The following is a 17,409-nucleotide window of genomic DNA, read 5'->3' on the forward strand; positions in this document are numbered from 1 at the left end:
ATTGCCACTTCCTGGTCCACCAGACTTGCCTCTTCTACTCTCTCTTCTCTCTCATTTTCCTCATTCATCAACTCCTCAAAGTATTCTTTCCATCTAGCTAGCACACTACTGTCACCAATCATAATATATTCCCATCTCTATCCTAAATCACCCTAACCTGCTGCACATCCTTCCCATCTCTATCCCTCTGTCTGGCCAACATGTATAGATCCTTTTCTCCTTCTTTAGTGTCCAACCTGCCATACATGTCATAATAAGCCTCTTCTTTGGCTTTGCCACCTCTGCCTTTGCCCTGTGTCGCATCTCAATGTATTACTTTTGCCTCTCCTCGGTCCTCTTAGTGTCCCACTTCTTCTTAGCTAACCTTTTTCCTTGTATGATTTCCTCTACTGTGACGTTCCACCACCAAGTCTCCTTCTCTTCTTTCCTGCCAGAAGATACACCAAGTACTCTCCTGCCTGCCTCTCTGATCACCTTGGCTGCAGTGGTCCAGTCTCCTGGAAGCTCCTCCTGTCCACCGAGAGTCTGCCTCACCTCTTCCCGAAAAGCTGGACAACACTTGTCCTGTCTCAGGCTTGGGACTGGCCTACAGTTTGCACTGGCTTGTGCCCCCCATAGGGCTGCATTAGAATCAATATTCCCCTAATTACAAAAAATATAAAATATGTCATACTCACCAGAGATGCTGATTATTTGATGTGTGCAGATCGCTACAGACATGTTTTGCTAATCAAAGCTGGCTGTAAAAAGTTTTGCTCTGACCAACCAATCAGACGATGGAAAAATGCTGATGTTTTTGTGGCCCAGCTAACTGGGCCTGTGAGTATGAAATTGAAATCTGATTAAGATAAGTAATTGCTAATATAGTTTAAGTTACATCAACCAGGGTTGCTGATTCTAAAGGTCCTGGGCAGATTAGATTGACATGGCAAAAAAAATCTACCATCCACATACATATTCTGGAAGCAGTTCAGCCAAGAGAAATGCTAGGAAATGATGAAAATACACTGTTGGGAATAAATTAAAACAATTTAATGGAAGAAAATATTACAATTTAGGTTGTAAACATTGGTCAGTGATTCTGATAGCGTTTAGGTCAGCAGAAAAGGCCTTGCTGTTCCGAACTGAGCTCCCGCGACTGCTACAGAACAAATCGGAACCAAAAACACACAGACTAATGACAAGTTAGCAGAACACGAAAAGGGAAGGAGCTGATTGGCTGATGCAAGAAGAGCAGAGAACGGATGCAGGCAATATCACAACAGGTGGACGATGAAGGCGAGGACAAAGGAGACATTGGAAAACAACACAAAACTACATAAGACCACATACGAATAAAACATTGTTAAATTCATGCCTCTCCAATGTGTTTCTCTTGTTTCAGACCTATGTGTGTATTGATCGTTAAAGTAATGATCCAAAAAGAAGTCCCCCAGACCAGCCATTATACTTTTTTTTTTTTTTATTGAAGGTCGCAGCTGATCAAACTCCTCACCAAGAATGCAGATGCACCACTTAGGATATTACATAAATTTTCCATTAACCATGAAACAAAAGATTTCCTTTGCAACCCTGCCTTTGGGTGGTCTCAACAAAAGGCCGCTGAAAAAAAATGAGAATTTTATCTTTAAGAAACATCTTTTTCAGACATTATTGAAAGCTTCACATTGGGAATGTTTTAGAAGGGATACTGTATACCCCGTTGACATCTGGTACGACTGCAATTTGCTTTTTCACACTGCGGCACATCTACTTTGAGTGATTGGGTTTGTCATAGTGGCCCATTTATTATTGAGGCACACCTCTTCAGTGTCTAAGCCAAGTTTTTGGGCAATATCCCATGAGCGGTATTGATGATGTACTGTAGCTATAATATCACGGCTCTGATTATCTTCGACCGAATCACAGCTGTGATATATTCAGTACATCACAACGCCATATATGTATTACACTCAAATTCCAATGAAGTTGGGACGTTGTGTAAAACTACAATGATCAACAAATCCTTTTAAACCCACACTACCGGTCAAAGGTTTCGGAACAATTTTTTTGAATAATAATAATAATAGTAAATTGAAATTTATGCAGTTTAATTTCAAATTTTACTCTGAAATCAAAGAATAGAACAAATAAACTAACACACTTGTGGTACTATTTTTAAATAGGAAAATCGAATATTCCCCAGAAAGTTCTTCCCAACTCTGTTTTGGGAGTTCCCATAACTGTGTGGCACTTGTAGCTTGTGTTGCATTCACTCTTTTGTCCAGTTTGAGTTTAAGTCTGGAGACTAGCACCATACGAGAATGAATGAACCAGCTTCAAACCTTTGGTTGTTTGTGGTAAGTCAACAATGTATGCGTCTAAGTCGGTTTGTTTTAAGCCCTGCCTAAACCATTTGGTCATTCCCAAATCCCCCCTATCCAATAAAACAAACATGACTTAATTTAAAAACGGCAATATAGCGGGGGTACGAACAATGAACCGCGATTTAGCAGTGTAACACTCACTTGCCAGGTCGATAAAATGTTTTAGAAAATTACAAGCGCTCACAAATGGAGATTTTACCCTTTCCAAGACACAATTGTTATCAAGTGTCAGATTGTCTCACGAAATAATGGAAATGGAACTACAGAGTAAGGGAAAAAAATCGTCCAACCCAAAAAAAAAAAAAAAGATTTATATAGCACCCACAATGTGTTTTCTAAATGAAAAGCACCATATTAGTTGTAAAATAGCCTATTCAAAGAAAGGGCCTTTTTCTGGTACACTCAGATGTGGAAAGACTTCATCGCACAAAATAATAGGTTATGTTTCAAACAAGGCGGCATGGTGATCAACTGGTTAGCACGTCTGCCTCACAGTTCTGAGGACCCGGGTTCAAACCCCAGCCTTGCCTGTGTGGAGTTTGCATGTTCTCCACGTGCCTGTGTGGGTTTTCTCTGGGTACTCCAAGTTTCCTCCCACATCCTAAAACATGCATGGTAGGTTAATTGAAGACTCTACATTGCCTGTAGGCGACGAGTTCAGGGTGTACCCCGCCTCACGCCTGCATTTAGCTGGGATTAGGATCCAGCATACCCGCGACCCTAGTGAGGAGAAGCAGGGTAAAAAATGTTTGGACACCCAAAACACTTCAGAGAATGTCTTTTTTCAACATTGAACACTGTGTCAAATGAGGATAATTTCAGGGAAACTGTTTAAATCCTGTTTGGACTCTTTAAGCAATGTTCCACTGAGTTTTTTTTTTTTTTTGTCACTAGCATTTTAAATGTGGAGAAAAAGAAACAGCATGTCTGGCTTAGTACTGAGGAGGAGGAGGAGACACACAGAAACTTGCTGCTGCTTTCCAAATAGCTCCAGGGTGATTTGGGATGTAGTGGTACATTTGTGGCCATGTTTGATAACATTTTGTGACCTCTAACTTCCTCTACTTTTTTTTATCTGAAGCAAAAGATTGGTTTGTGGCTCCTGGGTAACGGCTATACTCACATACTTCCACACCAGCTAAATAAAGAATATTGATGTGGAATGGGAAATAGTTGTGTGGTGTTGGAATATACACTGGCACACATTCTCTTATGACGTCCAATACTAATCATATACAGTACATATACATACTGTATACTGTATGACTACTAATACTTTGACATGATAATAATTTGAAATAGTGTATTTTGACTGGCCCTGTCAATTACTGTCGACAATATTTTGGTGAACTTAAAATCATTTTAGGGTCGTAGCAAAAATAACAATTCTCAATGGAAAACAAACAGAGGGGGCATGTTCTAGAAAATGGACTTTTTGATAGCTTTTATACAGCCAGTTGGCACTCTGAAATGCCTATCCACCCATCAAGTGTGAAATTAAACTAGTCAAAGTAAATAAGTAGTTTTTCATCCAATGACGTGACCAGCTAGGCTTTGCAAGCTTTGTGTTTGGTGATGTGTCCACGCGCCACATATACGCAGAGAAATGCCAGCAAAGGTTTTGACATATCACATACTGTATGAATAAAGCTTAAACAGGTACATGAAGGTATTCTTACGTTTCCTTCCACTTCTTGCACACTTACACCGCGTCGAGTCCACTGTTAAGGACACAAGCCATCATCATCACAGAAAGGCTTTAAAATGTAGCGCAAGGATTTAAGACATTCAGGCTCAGAGTAGCTGCAAGGGTTACATGTATTAAACAACATTAGAGGTGTTATCATATGCTTACAGCAGGTAGAATGCACACAAACAACAACTCCCCTCGCATTACCATTTGTTTAGCTCACAACCAGCTTTGCCTAAACGCAGCCTGCCCATTGCAGATAAGATGCACTGAAAACAATCCAAACACATGAAAGTCAGCGGTAGTATGGGGGCCTTTTCTTCACACGACAGATTTATTTATTTATACAACTATTATACTACTTTGTGTTAAAAACTGTTTCCTGTTTGACTTTGGAGGTCTTTTATAGACAGTCAGGTTCAATTGGACATTTGATTAAGCAATGGAACGCTTCCAGCCATCCATTTTCTTTAGTGGTTGTCCCCATTAGGGTCGCATGAGTGCTGGAGCCTATCCCAGCTAACTTATAACAATTTAACAATTTAGAGTCTTCAGTGAGTCGAACATGCATGTTTTTGGAATAAAGGCGGAAGCTGGAGAAAACCCGCACAAGAGTGGGGAAGCAGAGTTTGGAATCCAGAACCTCACAACTGGGATGCAGACGTGCTAACCACTAACTAACTAACCACTCAGTCACCGTGCTTTGGTACCATCAAAGTCAAAGACAATCCGTTTCATGGTAATTTTTCCAATTAATTTTCAGGTAACATTAATTATTGTCACAACTTTCAACAGAAGTTAATAACAGTACTACTAATGCAGTATGTTATCTGCGGAAAAAACACTCGTCAATGCAGAATGATAAAGGATAAGAACATTTATATTTGAAATTGAAATTAAATGTAATTTTCTTGAAACCTTTGTGTTTTTGTTTTATTCATTATCTTACAGGACTTTTTCGACAAACCATTTCCACACACACACACACACACACGCACATACAAACACACCTCATGTTGATGTGCTGCTGGCACAGGCGGCCATCTAAGGTGCCAACCATAATTGGTTGTGCATCTTGCTCAAGGACACCTCCACTTCGTCTCCAAGAAATATGTCACTGATTTATGCAGGGTTGCGTAGGGGGAAAAAAACTCTCCGTTTCCTGATTCTCTAGCGAAAGTGCAAAAGGGTGCTATTTTGTCAAAAAAAAATAATTTCTCATCTCTTATTTTTCACAGGCGCGAAAAGCTAGTTAGCTGTCATGAGTATTACATTGCAGACAAAATGTTTCCTTTGTATTAGTCCGAGTTTCTATCCATAACCATCGCAGCTTGCATGCACATGGTGTTTTTTTCCCGCATACTTGGGCTCCCTATCGCTGCTAGTTAAGGTCTTTAACAATCATATTGTCCTCATTCATCATGGGAATAACACATTTGCAGTATAAAGCACCAAATTATTTTAATCACTTGGTTCAGATTCTGCAGAGCTGAAACCTTTTCAAAAACAAGCATTTGATTCCTTGCACCAAGGAGTTTTGAACAGTTTTTGATGTTTGGCTGACATTATGTAAAAGTTCCTGAATGGATTTGCATTGAAACTGGTTGAAGGGCACAGAATGTAAGCAGCAGTAGTAGGCAGTGTAAAGCTCATTAGGATTTTTCTTACAGTTTCATATAAATCGATCCATCTATTTTCAAATGCTAATCCTGTTGAAAGTCACGGCAAGTTTCCAAGTTCTGTGATCATTTGTAGTGAAAGGCAGACTACACACAGGAATGTTCTCCAGTCACCTGCAGGACCATGAAGGAATTTGAACAGAAATGTCATCTCTGGATGGATTGACATTGCAGGTCTGACCTGCTGCTTTCACTTAGTTTAGATTTACCACCGGTGTGTCTGTGAACTGCAACAGACCTGCATATGTAGCCTACTGTATTTGGCATTATTTGGCTTATTTCAGTGACATCAGTATTATCCGAGCTCTCCAGTTAGAGTGCATAATACATAAATGCTCTACATAATTGAATAGACAAGGTTCGAAAACCTTGAGTTTCCTTTCAGAATCAATATTTTCTGTGGCATACGATACTGCAAAATACTCCCAAAAATATAAATTGATTGACTGTCAATATGCACCAGTGGTGTGGAGTGAAGGCCTTCAGAGCCTTCTCTGCTGGCCCTAAGACTATCAAAATCAATGACCTACAATTAAAACTTAAATTATGAATTGATTGATATTTATTATATTGAATATCACAAAACATAATATATATAATGTATAATAATTTCTTTCCAACAGTTTTTCTTTCTTCATTTCATAGCGGTTCTGCCCATCTTCCAGTCATGTACACTGTACAGTACATGTAGATTTCATTTTTGTCCAATCAGATTTCATGTGATTTATCTGTTGCCAAGTAAATGTAATCTGCCCAAGGTCTTCAGAATTCCAAGTACAGGTGTCAAACACACACACAATATTTGGCTGATCAATCGGATATTTTCAGAGGATGAGGTGGGTACAAGTAGAGATGTCCACATAAATATTGTGACGATTGATTGCGTTTTTATGACATTAAGCTATATTAATGTTTTTCTCTATAGTGAGCATATAGAGGAGTCACCAGAAAGTCGCCAATGAAATTGAACTATGATGAATCCAAGTAACTATACAAGCGTTTCACAAATTAACATCCACATGTGACAAACAAAATAGCAGGTGGTCGCCTGGTGGGGAAATTAGATATTCTCTTCTGACATAAGCGATGAGAAACAGTAATTTATTGCACAGTCTTGTAATGCATTAGCCACTAAGAACAAGAATCGTGCTGAAACTGAGCAGGTACTTTTGTAAAGTATGCAGATTGTGATTTACAGTTTTGTGCGCTATGATAAAACCAAACTTTTTTAGCCTTACGTGAAAAGCTGGCCACCTGTTGTGTCTTTTGGCAAAGCTACGGGCCTCTCAGCCTAGTGCACTCCAAAGCAAGCTGCTCATTACAATTTGGCCACCTCCTGCATCGTCGCAGGGTTAGCCAACAAGACTGCACACTAGTGATGATCATGATAATGCCTTCCAGTTATCCACACAACATTGTGGAAGCCGATGCTTTGGATTCACCAACAAGCAGGAAGTACGCATTGGGGTCATGAACGGAACAGAGAACCGGACCCAAAATGCACGACTCCAATACAGATGGACAGTTTCAAATAAGAGAGGTTTAATATAAGAGTATCCAAAAAACATCAAAAATCAGAACAGGGTCTAGTCTTACTATGACTCTGTGACGCGGAAACAAGGAATGCTGGAACGTGACGAGGTACAACGAACTGGCGACCAGAAAGAATGAGACAGGAGGTTAAATGCATGGAGTAATTAGGGTAAATGAGGCACAGGTGGAGAAGATGCTCTCAGGAGCAGGTGTGTACGAGACAGGGGGAAAACAACAACCAGAACACACACCCATGACACATGAAGGAATTCATGTCTTTAGAAAGTATTTTCATTATTTACCCGCACCATCTAAGTTGACCACTATTCATGAAGGAGGCCCAGTGCTTTTGCTTAATAAGTTAGCAGTACATCAATTTGAAGTATAAAGGATGAGGTGGTGCATGCCGAGAGTAGTTAAGTCACCACAACCACACGTACGGACGCACACACACACGCGCACACACACACACACACATACGTCCTGATTCTACCAGCCTCCCACACAAAGTTAACAGCTTTGAAAATAACTACTGTGAGTCGCTAAGGTCACTGAAAATCCTCATGTGATGAGTAATGGACAAGTGTTGTACAGTGAAATGCATTTTTCAAACACTTATCAACGTTTGAGTCAAAGCTCAGGCACTAAAATCAGGTGCACCCATCCGTGCAAAAATAAAAGAGTCCCTGTTTATTATTCACTGCTAAAATGTTAGGTCTATTTAGAGCAGCTTCCAGAGGACACTTCGACCTGGTCTCTCAGGCTGAGAGTCGAACCTACAATCTTCGGTTTGGGAGACGACCGCTCTCCCACCTGAGCCGTGCTGCCACTAATCTGTACTGCAACACTCCTACTATTGTTTCATACCCCTATTTATAATATAAGTTTCAAATGGTCTTTTATGCTCCATGCTGTGTTTGTATAGGTAAATAAAGTCGGTTATTGAGATCACATTCGTTCGGGGAGTTAATTGTTGGGATATAAGCTTGTAAACACCCTAAAAATCTTCTACAAAATGAACACTAATGTTGTCTCTTTATAACAAGTTGACATGAACTCTGTCGTCTTTCTGTCCGTGGACTCTAATGAAGTCTGAAGGGAAATTAGCTGCTTGCCAGAACACAAGGAAAACGAACAATAAAATAATACAAACAAATAAAAAATGAAGCAAAATTTGCAGCTCTTAGCAGAAAAGGTAACAGTACAAGTATTAAGTACAAGGCTTATGGCATTGTGCTTACATACGAAGTACGTTGATTATAAGTGGGTTGACATTGGCACCTGAAAATGAAAAATCTGAAGAATTGATTTACTTGAGACTGAGTGTTTGTACGGTTGTTATCTGTAAGAGTCAAAACATACAGTGACCTGTTTGGAAAAAACAGATTGACATTTCTGGTACTAAATCAAGAGTCACTGATGTAGTGGGTCGCTCGCTTGGCTTTCATTCAGGCAGCGTGGGTTCAGTTCCCATTCAGTGACGATGTGAATGGTAGTCTGTCTCTATTTGTTCTCTGTGATTGACTGGCAAACAGTCCAGTTACTCCTCTCACTCAAAGTCAGCTGGGATAGGTTCCAGCTCCCTTTGACCCTAATAAGGACAACTGGTAAAGAAAATAGATGGATTGATGCTACTAAATCAGACTAATTACTGTTGTTTGTGTTTTTATCAGTGTTTGTGTTACTTCTGCGGAAAAAAACAACAACAGTAATTGAATATATACAGAGAACAGCTGCCATTTGCAGTAGACAGGGACCAAACCATGCTGCGAGTAATTGACGCCTCCCCCCACCCCCTAAAAAGGATTTATAGATGCCCTAAAATGGCAGCAAAGGAATAAAAATGTATAAATGAAGCTCCTCAACTCATAAGGTTTTAGCAATCATAAATATTAAATAAGTTTGACATTTACCATTTTCTGAGTAGATTGGGGAAGGACAATCATTCCTAACACATTCCACACCACAGGATAACTGCCCAGGATAATATTTTGAAGGCATTCGAGATCGTCCCTTTCCCAACTAAGAAAAATGCTCAAATTTGGCCTGATTGTCAGAATGTATGCATGTACCTCACTTTAGCACAACCACAAAGAAAACTCCTCTTCAGAAAGATTCAGAATTTCAATATGATGACATTTAATCTGCATTGAGCTGTGAGCCAACGCTGTATTCTCAAGTGTTCATCATTAAACTGTAATTCAAACATATAATGGATCTGGAACGGCGGCACGGCGGACGACTGGTTAGTGCGTCTGCCTCACAGTTCTGAGAACCGGGGTTCAAGTTCCGGCCCCGCCTCTGTGGAGTTTGCATGTTCTCCCCGTACCTGCGTGGGTTTTCTCTGGGCACTCCGGTTTCCTCCCACATCCCCCCCCCAAAAAACATGCATGGTAGGTTAATTGAAGTCTCTAAATTGCCCGTAGGTGTGAATGTGAGTGCAAATGGTTGTTTGTTTATGTGTGCCCTGCAATTGGCTGGCAACCGGTTCAGGGTGTACCCTGCCTCCTGCCCGATGATAGTTGTGATAGGCTACAGCACTCCCGCGACCCTTGTGAGGATAAGCGGCTCAGAAAATGGATGGATGGATGAATGGATGGATGAATCTGCAACTGCAGACGGTCTTAAATTAAAATAAAGTGGCATCACATGACAACTTGTCCTTATCAGAATCGAGTAGTATTTTATACACACGCAAAAATGCACTTTCATTAAATTCAAGAAAATAATACAAACATAAATAAAAAATGAAGCAAAATTTGCAGCTCTCAGAAAAGGTAACAGTACAAGTATTAAGTACAAGGCTTGTGGCATTGTGCGTACTTCCGAAGTACTTTGACTATAAGTGGGTTGAGTTTGGTACCTGAAAATGAAAATTCTCAGAAGTGATTTATTTGAGACTGAGGCTCTGTATGGTTGCTATCTGTAAGAGCTCACTTGGAAGGGTGCGTCAAAACATACAGTGACGACTTTGGAAAAACAGATTGACATTTCTTCACTGATGATGTAGTGGCTCGCTCGCTTGGCTTTCGTTCAGCCAGCGTGGGTTCAGTTCCCATTCAGTGACGACGTGATTGGTAGTCTGTCTCAATATGTTCCCTGTGATTGACTGGCAAACAGTCCAGTTACTCCTCTCACTCAAAGTCAGCTGGGATAGGTTCCAGCTCCCTGTGACCCTAATAAGGACAACCGTTAAAGAAAATGGATGGATGGATGCTACTAAATCAGACTAATTACTATTGTGTTTTTATCAAAGTCTTTGTGTTACTTCAGTAACTGGATATGCAGCGAACACCTGCTATTCTCGGTAGATAGGGACCAAGCGAGTAATTGATTCCCCCCCCCCCCCCCCCCGCCCCTCAAAAAAGAGTTTATAGATGCTATAAAATGGCACCAAAGGACTGAAATTGGATAAATGAAGCTCCTCAACTCACTTCAACATAGTTTCTTGGCACCAAGATGTTAACAAATGACACCAAACCAACACTGTTATTGCTTTGGCCTGAGTGCAATCAGCAAATAAGGGTCAATGGGTTCCCCCAAAAATCTGTCGAAATTGTTTTTTAAATACCAATGCTTGATATGCTATAAATATGGGGATTCACCGTATGTATCGTTAGTGTTAGTATAATTGCCTAAAGGCCAATTCATACTTTCTGCATTGCGCATATGCGGTTTCATTCATACTACACTTCGAGGTTCATGTCGGTATGCGTTCTACGCATGCGCATTGATGCATGCATCCCTGCTGCGTGCTTGTACATGCATAATCCAAATGCTGGCACGCAATTGTCAGGAGTTGAGACATCTGGCTCTCTTTATATTCCTTATTTGAATTCTAAAGATGTGGATATCGCCAGATCTCGCCACACAAGCGACAGGCGAAGCAGGCGCCATTGTTGTTTTTCATTGCTCTGACGCATGCGTGGTTAGCGCACTTCAATTGTGTTCAGTCACAAAAATTGGGGTGCGTGCGGTTAACTGCAGAGAGGCTCACAGGGGTGCACAGGGGTGGATGACGATATTACAGTATGTCACATGCACTAACGCGCACCCTGTGGCAATGTGGAGGCAGAAGGTATGAATTCGCTTTAGTCATTTTAGACCTAATGTCACAATAGCAATAAAAAACACCCATGTACTTGCTAAAAAAACACTTTCTTTATGTCTGTGTAGATGATCACTTATGAGAATCAGAATCAGAATCAGGTCCAGGTCATAGTAATCCGCAAAGGTTGAATAGAGGCAAATGGACTTGTTTGTTCCAATAACAGCAGCACTGCTATTAGGCTAACCATATATCATCTTTATGCTTTACTGAAGTCCATCCATCCATTTTCTCTCCAGCTTATTTTGGTTAGTCCCAGCTGACATTTGGCAAGATAAGCGGGATAATGTTCTTGAGTTTTTTTTCATCCATCCATCAATTTTCTGTACCACTTATCCTCACGAGGGTCGCGGGCCTGTTGGAGCCTATCTCAGCTATCTTCGGGCGACAGTTTTTTTTCCCCAATGAACCTAAATTGCTTGTTTTTGGAAGGTGGGAGGAAGCCCGAGTACCTGCAGACAACCCACGCAAGCACAGGGAGAACATGCAAATTCCACACAGGAAACCCGGAGCAGAGGCTCAAACCCAGAACCTTGAATCTCCGAACTGTGAGGCGCATGTGCTAACCACCGGGCCCAGACTATGTTCACATTTTTTTTAATAAAAAGTTTTTTTAGTAACATCCAGTATATCAACTATCACATCTTGACATTATTGGTTCTGTTGGCAATATATGGTACAGTGAGTTACTCTGTGCTTCCCACTCCTGGTGCGTACAGTGCGACATTATTGTGCCTCTTCGAGGTTTCCTCCAAGTCACTCAACACATTTCCCAGATCAGGAGATTGAGATAAACTGCAACACCCACTCTCCCCTCACGTTAAAGCCCCCCACCTCTTCTTCTCATAATAGCCCACTCATCAATCTCCAGTCAGTCATCACATTGTGGAATGGAGCTCTCTAACCAGACATTGGAGCTGATGGACATCACAGGCAAGCACGCAACCACCACTGCTTTTATCATGACATATGATAAAGAAAGCATCTCCTTTTTCTTTCTTTTTGTGCTGATATGGGTGTGTTGCTTTGGAAAATGTGGGCAAAAGTGACAATCGTGCTTCATCATCAGTGGGAAAATTACTTTTCTTTATGTAATCCAAACCGCCTTCAGGCTGCAATGGCACACATTGCAAGAAATTGGGAAAGAGAACAAACTCACAGAGGAAATTAAGAATTTGACATGGTCACGTGCCTTGGAGGCATTGAACTGTATGCATGGAAATACTTGTGTCGAGCTCTGATTAATCAAACAATGTGCAAAAGACATTGTTCACAACAATGACTGCTCAGCCAATTAAAAAAAAATGTGCATGTCAGCTTGGAACCACAGCAAATGCTGAAATCGTCAACTTCACAATTTTGCCTGGCAGATTGCTACATGACAAGTGTGCCTTTGCTCCGTGAAACACTTAGTGAGTAAAAAAAAAGAAAAGAAAAGAAAAGAAAAGAAAAACTTACGCGGCTTAAAACGGGCATCTTGAGGAGGTAATTGCATTCCTTGAATGTGAGTGTTGTCCATTCACCTCACTGCGTCTTCCACGCACGCCGACACCCCTCCACTGTGGCGACCGAGGGGCTGACGGACGCGCCCACGTGAGCGCGCGTCCTGGCCGCACCGAGACGCGTGGCCGTGCACGGAGGAGGAGGATGAGGAGGCGTGAGGACGAAGATCGCTCGGTAGCGCTAATCAGGAGATAAGCGCTTCTGTGGCAGCTCCGTCTGAAATGCTAAATTGAATAAGTGAGTCTTTAGCAACGATTACAAAAATCAAATCAAGTCTTTCCGTGCGTGTGTGCTTCTCGGTGACCTCTTCAAACGTTCAAAAAAAGAGGCTGGAAATAATATGTGCGCCATCGTGTCAGATTAAAAAAGATTGAATGCAGCAGAAGAACAGCATAAACACAGCTCTTAATTTATAAAATGAAAAAGACCCCCAGTGATGTTCGATATCACCAATTTCCTTTCCGACCTAATACTTTGTGCATATACACCTAATGTGTCCCCGGATTAATAATAATTCATAATATTACCGCGATAACGGTTGCTCTTTTTCTCTCTTTTTAAGTACGTTTTCATTTCGCCGTGGCTGTTTGCGCTGTATAATTTACATACTAATATGTCACCACTTTAAATGATCTATTCGCGAAATGCGGAACATCACGCGACCAAACCCGGAAAACAGGACTTCCTGTGTATGCTGCGCTAATTAGCATGGCTACGGGTTGATGACGTGATTGTTTGAAACCAAACTTTCTTTATGGCTGGTGTCTTCGGACAAACGTTGAATCCAACTATCCATTTTCCATACCGCCTATCCTCACTAGCGTTGCGGGCGTGCTGGAGCCTATCCCAGCTATCTTCGGGCAGGAGGCGGCGTACACCCTGAACTGGTTGCCAGCCAATCGCAGGGCACATAAAAACAAACAACCATTCGCACTCACGTTCACACCTACGGGCAATTTAGAGTCTTCTATTAACCTACTATGCATGTTTTTTGGAATGTGGAAGGAAACCGGAGTGCCCGGAGAAAACCCACGCAGGCACGGGGAGAACATGCAAACTCCACACAGGCGGGGACGGGGATTGAACCCCGGACCTCAGAACTCATTGGGATCAGTTCCCACTCAGTAACGGTGTTGAATGTGAGTGCGAATGGTTGTACGTGTCTATATGTCCCCTGCGACTAAGTGGCGACCAGTTCAGGGTATAGTCCGCCTTTCGCTCGAAGTCAGCTGGGATAGGCTCCAGCACCCCGTAACCCTAACCAGGATAAGCGGTGTTGACAATGGATGGATGGATGGTTCCAAAATTAGAATTGATTTACTGCTGATAATGTATCTTTGGTCACCTATCTACATCAGCAACGTATCGAGACTGGCTGAACAATTGCTTTCCCACTAGATGGTCGAAGGTACAATTAACCTGTTGCTAGTCATACAACAGAATAATAGCTTTGTGTTCAACTAAACAGGCTCAGCCTTCACACCGAGTAATTGTATTCATGAGTAAATAGAGACAAAATCCTCATTATAACAGGATGATCCACGGTTGCTCTGAATAAGTGAGGCTGCAATCCGACAGCGTAGAGAATGCAAAGAAGCAGACTGCACCATATAGCATTGGCTCATCTGCTCTCTACTACCCAGCCCCTGGAGCCAGGCATTCCTTGCAGAGTTTGACACACGCTGAGCTCTTTGTCAAGAAATGGTAGAATATAGTATCACATCACTTTGAGGAAACGAAAAGGTCACCGCCACCATCTCACCACCCACTGAGGTCTGCAACCTCGGAAAGATCGTGGACTCCACTCTCTCGTTTCAGTCCCACATCAAATTGGTTTGCCTTTTTCCATCTCAAAAAGTGTAAGTGAGTGTATGGAAGTCTGCAGACTTATGGACATTATAACCAACAATAGTACTCTGCCACATACCCTCCTTGCTCTTTTACTGCTAGACTATTGCTGGTTTTCCTAAAAAAAAAAAAAAAAAAAAACAAATGAGTGTAGTTTCCTGTATCTGAGTGGATTGATGGATTATTACATCCCCAGTTATGGGCTAATTTCACTTACCCCCAGGTTTATACTCGTTTTGAATCACTTGCAGTACATTGCTGAACAGAAGGTTGAAGTATGGTGGCCCTAAAGGGTAAAAAGGCTCATTAATGGACTACGATTCCTCTGGTTCAACAAAATGTTTGCTCCAGGTGCTGGCCACCCACTCTATACCACAGTCTTACTACTTTGAATGAGAGTCCTCTCATTTTAGTTTTATACCAATTTATATTCTTCTTTTACACTCACATTCTTCTTCTTAATAACTTAATCATAATACCTGTTATGAGCGCTCCAAAATTCAAAAGAAAATGAAAAAGAAAACAGTTAATCCCTGAATTGCGAGCTGTACCGAGGTCTCGCATGTTACTGTTTACTGACACCAAGCATGATGGTAGGTTTAAGGTTTTAAGAAAGAAAGAAAGGTCCTACTAAACTATTAATACTTATTATTCTGCTAAACCATCGAGTCATATGGCTTATTCTCCTTCACTTGTTGGTAGTTGCCTAGCACCATTCAAAGCAAATTAACACCACCTACAAGTCTGGAGTAGCTCATTAGTGATTTTCTCTCATTTTAAGTTTAACTTATTTAGCAGCCCAACAGTAATGTTTTTTTTCTTCTTTTTTTCCTCTCCCCTTACTTACACGCAGTATTATTGAAGGGAGGAAGAAACAACTCTGGCATTTCTGCTTGGCCTCGAGTTGAGTTGGTTCACTAAGTCTTCCTATTCAAAACTGCAAACAAAAGAGAACATTTCTCTTGTTTCTTTCAAAATAAGTTCACTTGCTGCTTTGTGGATGATAGTCTTTCACATAGCTTACGTAAGGAAAATATAAAAGACTTTGGACCCAAAAGACCTAATCTACAAATGTGTGTGTTGACAATGGGTGAGGGTGATGATATTAAAAGAAAGTCTTTGAGAAAATTCGCAGCCACTGACATAAAGGAGAATGATTTTAATGTTTTATTTTTTTGTTTGAATGTTTAAGTAGTCCTGCTGGCCAGTTTTAGCACCCCCCACAAAATATGTTACCATCCACCATTGTCCTCATGTGTAATTATTTTTTACCTCATCAGTTTGATGATAATGATAACTGATTATGAGCTCAACATTATAATAATTGTATTTGTGACATTTCATCATGATACATTGGCTGTTCCATCAAATCGATGCCATTTGCATCCCCATTAAACAAAATGTATAAATGCACGATAAAATTAATTATAAAATACATTTGTTATCAAGTAAAGTGTCCTGCGTATAAATCTATTTGCATATTTAATAACTAGAATTGATCAGATCATAAATAGTGAAATAGTGTGATCCTTGAGAAAGTTTCAATTTTTTGTTTTGCACATTTATGTTATTCCTTATGCCAACTCTACCTTAAGTATATCTAACACATTAGCCCTTTGAAAAATTTGGAATAGTCCACAAGTCACGTGGTCCACGGGAAATTGCATCATTCAGATGCTCAGCAGGCCAAAAGTAAGTTCACTCATTTATTTTTCTGTAAATTCAATGATATTTCAACTAGGACGAGAGGGGTTGAAATCTCAGCTCAGTCCTGTTACCCAAATTTTTATTTTAAGTTTATTTCAATTTTGTTGTTGTTGTTGAATCACTGCAATGTGCTTATTGACAGCATGTTATTGACTTGGACAATGTATTTGCTAATTCTGTGGTAAAAACTCAGTCCTGGTACTCAAATGACGAGTTACAATAAATGAAAAGGTTAGAGAAAAATTGTGGCAAGACGACGAGCCCAAGAGAAAATGGGGAGATGACGAATATTACAAATTAAATCAAAATGTACATTTCGACGTGGCGACATTCACACATTCATACAAAGAGAATTTAAAATCTGTGTTGATGAAATGGTGTTTATGAAAGAGTTGGAATAAGTAAGGCTGAGCCAGATTACATAATGGTTGTTCTATTGTCATGTTGAATGCATCTTCATTAGTATGTGGGAAAAACAGTGATTAAAAAATGAGCTGGCTCAATATCTTAAGTTGGAGGTGTTGTGATACATTTCCCATCAATCTCTTCGCTTCTTTCCTTGCGAGAGAGGCGCAGAGTGACCATCTGGATACTCTGAAATATTCCCAGTAGCTTTGTGCTTTTTTTTCTTTTCTTTCTTTCCAACTGCAGAACATAGTCAGTGTTTTTATAGCTACAGTATATTCAACAGGTCGTCGTTATTGGCAGTGTGTTTCTGGTGCAATTCCCAATTGCACGTATACAGAGACTCAGTGGAGTGAAACTAAAAAGGGCAGTTTGTGTCAATCACGCTGTCTAACAAATATAGAAATCAAATCTAAAAATAGCGACTAAAGAAAGAACATACTAAGGGTACTAAAGAAGGCATAATGATTTATTTGGGGGATGATAATAAGTAGAGGTTTACTTTCATTCTGTTTGCTTTGTGTGCCAATTCAAATATGTTGTCACTCTGTTGTTTATTTTACTTATTTA

The 17,409-nt window shown here is 40.6% G+C and overlaps 1 protein-coding gene across 2 annotated transcripts in view; it reads right to left on the bottom strand.

Moving 5' to 3' along the window:
* The window catches only part of htr1fa (5-hydroxytryptamine (serotonin) receptor 1Fa), a 28,731-nt gene extending 15,671 nt beyond the window's left edge, over positions 1 to 13,060 (bottom strand). Inside the window, exon 1 of one of the 2 annotated variants that reach the window (XM_061792011.1) lies at positions 12,835 to 13,060. The gene's annotated coding sequence lies outside the window, so the exon portion shown is untranslated. Of the gene's footprint in view, positions 1 to 7,331; positions 7,388 to 12,834 lie in introns of those variants that run through there. The other variant, XM_061792012.1, reaches the window with a different exon arrangement.
* Between the last annotated feature and the right edge of the window lie 4,349 nt (positions 13,061 to 17,409).

This window comes from Phyllopteryx taeniolatus, chromosome 12 (assembly GCF_024500385.1).
Source record: "Phyllopteryx taeniolatus isolate TA_2022b chromosome 12, UOR_Ptae_1.2, whole genome shotgun sequence".
NCBI lineage: Eukaryota > Metazoa > Chordata > Actinopteri > Syngnathiformes > Syngnathidae > Phyllopteryx > Phyllopteryx taeniolatus.